This window comes from Mustela putorius, unplaced genomic scaffold, assembly GCF_011764305.1.
Source record: "Mustela putorius furo isolate JIRA1106 unplaced genomic scaffold, ASM1176430v1.1 tig00003858_pilon_pilon_pilon, whole genome shotgun sequence".
In the NCBI taxonomy this organism is placed as follows: domain Eukaryota; kingdom Metazoa; phylum Chordata; class Mammalia; order Carnivora; family Mustelidae; genus Mustela; species Mustela putorius.
In genome coordinates, this window is record NW_025422010.1 from 11,075,679 (window position 1) to 11,083,202 (window position 7,524).

Genomic DNA, 7,524 nt, shown 5'->3' on the forward strand with positions numbered 1-7,524 from the left:
ACCCACGGGTGGGAAACACCACATGCATCTCCCCAGGCTGGCAGGGAGGGGAACCCCGCCTCGGCCTGGGCCTCCTACTCACCTACTCATGGGTTTCAGGAGTCACATGATCCAGTGGGATGCGTGACAGCAGGGGCCATGTCACGGCCAGCCCTTCGCCCGTCCCCGGGGACAGCTTCCTTGGACTCTTTAAGGAATATTCAGCCCCGCAGGGTTGAGCAGTTTTGTGTTCTCTTGGCCTGTTCCTGCTCCTCAAGCACACAGAGAGGGAAAACATGGCGCGGAGTTCTTCAAAGCCACCCCATTTGGGCCACTGTGGTGAGAGAATGCTAGGATGCGCCCAGGCGCAGGAAGCGTCGATGTTCAGGCCCATCCGGCTTTTAATGGCGGGCAGGCAGGCCTACACCGGACATGCGCGAAAAGGCAAAGCCCACTGGGAGCTGAGGGCTGGGGCGGGGCTATAGAGGCGTGGGGGCGTGACCTGGAAACCATAGGGCTTGGCGGGGGCGGGGGCGGGGCCAGCCCAACCATGGGCGTGGCGGTTGGGGAGTGGGCGGAGTCGACCTGCAGCGGTAGGTGGGAGTTGTCTTGGCGGTTGGAAAGGGTTGCAAAGTGTGGTCTGGTACCTGGCGACGGTGGCATTCATATCAGTTCCGTAGAAAGCAGGGAATGGTGGCTGCCCCTTGCCCGTAAAGAGAGCGGTCAGTCCACTGCAAGGCCTGAGAGTTGGGGGCGAGAAACTGTGAACAGTGGGTTTTCACAGAGGGATGTTGAAAGTGATTGCTGAGAAGCTAGAGGGATTTCTAGTGAAGCTAGGTGTCATCCTTTCATAATCTCCTGCAGTAAATTGGAGAGCGGAGTAAAATAATTCTATTTACCCAGAGTGGCCTCAGGACGATAAAGCAATCAGGAGGGGACTGGAGTGTGTGCTGTTAGTGAAGGCAGCACTGGAAGGAGCCGAGCTCACTTGGCCCTCTGATCTCCTCTTGGGAGTTTCTGGGAGACTCGGAATTTGGGGAGAGGTTGTGGGAAACAAAAGGAAGCCCAGATCTCCAGATGAGGGCAGCTAGGGGTGGGGTTGGAGGTCTGGGCTGTGGCCCCTTGCGGGGGAGGCTCCAGCCCTTTAGTGTGGAGTTGGGGAAATATGCACTCTCTTTCGGTTTCTAGGTTCCCTGTACCTTTTTTATTCCCTGGCGTCAGAGGGCATGGCCAGACCAAGAGATGGAAACTACAGGGAGGCCAGCTGAGACTTGATTGAAGAAGGTAAGGATTGGGCTGAATGAACATCCCATTCCTGAGATCCGGCAATCATTTGCCAGGAAGGCTGACCCCTTGGTGGAAAGAGCTTGGTTTCGTAAATGAGAAGTCTGTCTGCTTCTGATTTTGAGTTGGTGATTTAATTCCCCAGGCCTGTATGTCCTCATTTCTGATATGTTGTTAAGAACATTCTCCCTTCTACCTCATAAACTGTGGCAGAGGTCGACTTTGATAGCTGCCAGTGAAAATGCTTTGCACAGTAACTATGACAAGAGCTAACAATTACTGACTCTCAGCCCAGGACTATTAAGGGATTGTCCACATGCAGTCTCGTTTAATCCTTACATGAACTCTTTATGGTAGGTATTATGATCCTCCCTGTACAAATGAAGAGACTATGGCTACTGTCTATCAGAGAATTTAAGTAATTTGTCCAAGGTCGTACAGTACGTTGGAGCAAAATCAAGGCTCGAATTTATTCAGACTGACTCCAGAGCCTACTCCGCAACACTGCAACTATTAAAACCTAAATCCAGTGGGGTTTTTGTTGTTGTTGTTGTTCTCAGGATTTTATAGAACCAACTCCCAAATTTGGGCAGGATACTGAACTATATTTCTTCTAAATCCAACAGTGAGATTCGCTGATTTCAATAATCAACTCTTTCATTATTATAGCTTAATTTCTCCGAGCCTTAAATAACATTTTTACCTATAATTAAGGGAAGGTGCCCAGTAACAGAAATGAAAATTTGACCCAGATTAAAAGAGCATAGAAAGAGAGTTATGGGAAGAGGTAATATTAAGTAATTTGTCTCTCAAATTGTTGATAATGAAAGGCAAGTTTTATTTTATTTTTTTTAAGATTTTATTTATTTGACAGACAGAGATCACAAGTAGGCAGAGAGGCAGGCAGAGAGAGGGGGGGAAGCAGGCTGCCCGCTGAGCAGAGTCCGATGTGGGGCTCGATCCCAGGACCCTGGGATCATGACCTGAGCCGAAGGCAGAGGCTTAACCCACTGAACCATCCAGGCGCTCAACAAAAAATAATTTTAAAACCCGTACACATTCATTGAAAGTATGCATATAGGTGATTAATATGAAGAATCCCTATTACACTTGTAGTATTTTGTTGTTCTACAAATATGCTCACTTCTTGTTAATTTATCTAAAATAATTTAGGTTCATGACATTACTTGCTAAGGTATATCTAAGTGACTTCTTACATTTCGTTTTAAAACCTCATTAGAGAAGGCACCTGGGTGACCCAGCTGGTTGAGCATTCAACTCTGGATTTCAGCTCAGGTCATGATCTTCGGGTCCTGAGACTGAGCTCCATGTCTGACTCTGCACTCAACAGGGAGTCTCCCTCTCCTTCTTTCTCTCACTCCTCTCACTGAAATAAAGTAATTAAAAAACTCTTTAGAGAAACTAACCTCACAGAGGTGTGTTGATTGCAGTATAAGAGGAGATTAATTTCAGCAAGTTCATTTTTAACTTTGATCAGAAATGACCCAACTGATGCTGCATTTTCAAAATTCATTTTCAGTCCACCAGCTAGTTCCACAATTTATTTCATGAAGTTATAGTTTTATGTCAACTACCTTTTATTGAAATTACTTGTCAGAGCCATGATTTTCCTACATAGGCTATTCTAGTAATGAAAAACAAGATTTAAAGCATTTGGTCAAATTCATAGGATGTTTGTAACTTTTCAGATTGGCAATACAAAGATCATCACCTACTTCATTGACAGTCTTTATCGACAGTCATTTTTTAATTATGGAACATGTCAAAAATCTGTAAAATTGTGTTCTTCCAAGCTTCTTTTATTTCTCCCTTACAATCATATATTCACTGGTAAAACATGTTGCTATGCTTCCTCCCACAGAAGTATAAAAATCATTAAAATATTGAAGAGGGGCACCTGGCTGGCTCAGTCCTTAAGAGTTTGCCTTCGGCTCAGGTTGTGATCCCAGCAGATCTCCTCTGCTCGGTGGAGAGTCTGCTTCTCCCTCTCCATGTGCATGCTCTCTCTCTCAAATAAATAAATAAAATCTTTTTTAAAAAATCAAAGATAGCAACAAATAAGCAAGACTATCTGGTTTACACTTTAAAAAATTAGAATAAAAAAATAAAAAATTAGAACCAAATTAACTTATTTTGTAGAAACATAAGGCAAGAATTTGACACAATGTTGTTCTTGACACAACTTCTTCCCCATAAAGATCCTAATTCAGCATGCAGTACCAGTTATGACTCAACTTCCATATTATGACATTATAAAAAGAATAATCTTCAATTTACCATGTTAGTTTTTGCTGCATCGTTAAGCATAGGTTTTAGGTAAGCTGACATATTTCATAGCAAGACTTTTCTCCATGACAGGAGCTGTGAACCGATTACAGTCAGTTGCAAGCTCTCCATCCAGGGAACTCTCACAAAATGCTTTTCTCTCATTGCAGAGGTGCCATCAGAACACATTCCTACTCAAAACTTAAATTCCAAGCACATTTGTTAGCAAGAAAGCTGGGGCGAGGGCGGGGCGGAGAATCCTGTTTTTTTACTATCATGTTCAAATTAGTTCATTTTAGCAAGATCTTTGTAGTTGTCAAGTTGCAGTGAAAAATAGGCAACATTATATGTTTTATGAGTTGGTCTTAAATCATAATAGCTAGTTTCTGAACACATCTGATTGGAAAGTGTTTCTTGAGCCCCATTTTTTCCTGTTTCACCTACTGCTTCTAAGCAAGCATCACCAAAGCAATCTTTTGGTAATCGTTCAGTAATTATAAATGGATTTTTAGTTTTAGCAACCTAAGAAGCAATTCCTTGTGAAGCTCCCAAAAGCTTTAATGTTTATAGTGTAATACCAAACATCTGCTTCTGTCAGCCTTTTGATTCAAAACTCTCTTTCTCAAAGAATTTTTTTGTTTTGAATTTGTTTGGCAAGTAAATGTCACTTCAGTATCAGTTTCATTCATGACTCATTAGTAACTTTCCCATAAATCACGCTCCGGTTTTAGTACTTCGTCAAATTTACTTGCCTAATAGAGCTACGAATATATGTATGTTTACATTAAAAAATAGTAATTAAAAGTCAAAATGATTTAAAGACATTATAAATGAATAATGTGTATAGATTGGAGGATGTTGGATTACAGCTGACAGATCTTAAAGTGATAGGCCGCATGAGGAGGAGGTCCTCCTATGCATAGCAAGTATACAGCTCGAGTCACATGGCATTCACCATTCAAGTCCCACCCAAACTGCTCTGTACTCTATTCAATGAGACGAGTTCACCAATCCTGTCCTGGGGCTTTGAGGAATTATCCCGATATTACATATACATTTCTCAGAGCTTGCTCCTGTTCTTTCTGCCTACCTTATCTTGGACCAGAAACAGTTTGCCAACTGGTGCCAGATCCCAGACCACACTTTGAATAGTATTATCCTAGAATTTAAGATTGGCACTTGCCAAAAATGCAAATCTGCTGGGTGCCCAATGCTTACCTGGCAATGGATGAGAAAGGATTAGCCATTTCGTGCTCTGGTTTGGCTCAGCCCCAATGATGGGGTGTGTCTTCTTCCAAAGCTACACTTGGGTCATCTTACAGCTGAGGAAGCGGGGAGTCAGAGGGTGGAAGTGACCTGGTGGGGATGGAACTGGATCAGAAAAGAAACTAGGGCCAGGTCTACCCATACCTCATCCTCAACCAGCAGCCAAACTGTATAGGCAGCAAGCCCAGCCCAGCCCTTGGCCTCTCTGAGTCTGAGCTTGAGCCTTCTTGGGGGACGGCAGGCTGGGCTGAGCTCAGCCCATACTCAGGGTTATCTTTGCTAAGTGTCAGTCAAGAAAGGCAACAACGTCTGATGGGATATAAATATCACCCTGGATTTTCATACTTCCTCAAAGAACAGCCTCATCCTGGGGATCAGCAACGGCAGACTGGATGCCATTGGATTAGAGATTTATAATTGGCAAGGTAGGTGTGTAATATCCAGGATTTTTTTTCTGCCCCATCAGTGATAGAGTAGTTAGGAAACATTAGACATGCCTAGCACCAAATCCCAATGACCTATACTAATGGAATGGGGAAAGTCTCATCACTCATGTAGAGCTGATGACAAGAGACCTTTTAGTGACTTTGACGGTACAGAAGCTGTGTCCTTCCCCTGCTCCTCCTCAGCAGCCCAGATCCCGACCTGGTGGAGGCAGAAGAATAATTCTCAACTGCCCTCCTCAGGCAGAATGGACCAGCTAAAGTGAATGAACGAATCAGGAGTCAGCAAAGGATGAGCATGGGGTATGGAAAGGCCACATGTGCATGACATCGGCTCCTGTATGGGATTCCAAGCTTCCAGACGAAAGGCGTAAGGTTGTTTGTTGTTTTATACAGTGGCCTGCATAGTAGTCACTAAATCTATGAGGTCTCCAGACGCTTAAGTTACCTTTCTTTTTCTAAAATAGCATTGCATCTCTTCTTTCGAGTTTCATGGATTGATCTGTAAGTCCTGCCCTTCCTCTAATAGCATTTGGGACTTGTATAGTTACAGCTGCTCACAAAGCCTCTTGTGAAAAATACTTTGCAAATGTCCTTTTCCTCCTTAGTGTTTCCAGAGGCACAGGGTAGAATGACCTGCTTTTAGGTTTTCTAGCCTAATGATAGAGACTCTGAACTCAGGCAGACCTCTAAGTTTCTTTTTTTCTCCCCCAAATCTTCCAAACCTTAAAAAAAAAAAAAAAAGATAAAACATACCATCAAGGATAGTAATTTATATGGCTATTTGCTCTCTGGAAACAAAGAGAACATGAATGGAATATTATACCATGAGATAAGTGTAATATTCACGCAAGGGAAGTAGTTCAGTGGTTCTCAGCAAGGGGACATTTGTCTGAACCTAATTTTGGTTGTCACAACTAAGGGAGAAGGGGAAGTGTGATTGGCATTTATCTAATGGGTAGAGACCAGGGATACTGCTAAACATCCTACTGCACCCAGAACAGTGCCCCCCCCCCCGCCTCAAAGAATTATCTGGCACCAAATGGCAATATTGTCAGGTAAGGAACCCATGATTTAGTTATTTCTTGAAATTTCTTCTAAGTTAACACTTTAGTGACTTATTTCTAGAAATAATTAATCCCTGATATTTGATTCTTTGGGGTTTTGGTCTATGTGTAAGTACCTACCAAATAGAATATATTTTGTAAAACACACAATTCAAAATACTAAAAAATATTAAAAGATACAAAGAATTACCAGTTTGAGGACACTGGTCTTCATGCTTCTGATAGTTTGTAGAGAAGGAGATTCTAATGTTAGTCTTACCATTTTCAGGGGAATCTTCTGATAAAGGAAGACTGCCTAGGGCATCAAACACACTTTTCAACTGAGAAGGCATCAGCACACCAGAGAAATGCATGCAGTCTGAACAGGCACAAAGTTCTTGTTGATGGTCAAGTCCTCTGATGTGAAGGCCTGGGTTTAATGCTGGCCTTAACATCAGTCTCCTGTATTTCATCACCATACCGTCCCCTTGGTCACAGCAGAACCTTCATGTCTACTGAGGAGCTTTCTGAGGTGTGCCAAAGTGTGAGGAGCTGCCTCTTTCACAAATTGGATTCCATCCCTCGCAGACCATGGTGACAGAAATCCTTCGAGTAACACTGAGATCAGGTCCAGGGGTCGACCTGGGACTTCAGTTCTGTGGTGTGTGGTTTTTTCTGACTTCAGATAATTGTCCTTGGTAGACCCCAATGACAGTTGGTTCAGAACTGGTGATAAGTTCAATGGAGCTGACACAGGCTGACAAAAATTCCTATAGTAGAGAGTTTGTGGAATTTCCCCAGATGGGGCTTGGAGAGTTTGTCACATTAGTGGGTTTTTAAGAATGCCTTTGCTCTTCATGCATGCAACTGTGTCTTCTTCTTCTTCTTCTTTTTAAAATAGATTTTATTTGAGAGACTGAGTGTGAGAGAGCACAGAAGTGGGGCAGAGGGAGACGGAGAGGGAGAAGCAGACTCTGCTGAGCAGGGAGCCTGATGTGGAGATCAATCCCAGGACCCTGGGGTCATGACCTGAGCCGAAGGTAGACGGCTTAAGCGACTGAGCCACCCAGGTGTCCCCCCTCATTTCCTCTTATGACAAAACTTCTACATGTGGTTCATGTTGCTCCATTGTGGGGTGCTGAGGGGAGAGCGGGATGGCTTTAAGTGTAGGCTTCTAGCATGTCATTTGGCACTTCTGTGTCCTGATATGTCTTCTTTTG

The 7,524-nt window shown here is 43.5% G+C and overlaps 1 long non-coding RNA gene across 1 annotated transcript; it reads left to right on the plus strand.

Annotated features, from left to right (window-relative positions):
- The first annotated feature begins 593 nt into the window (after positions 1 to 593).
- Positions 594 to 7,239, plus strand: LOC101674277. The gene is made up of 3 exons (XR_198732.3): positions 594 to 701; positions 1,168 to 1,263; positions 6,594 to 7,239. It is a non-coding gene; the product is annotated as an uncharacterized LOC101674277 (long non-coding RNA).
- Positions 7,240 to 7,524: the final 285 nt, after the last annotated feature.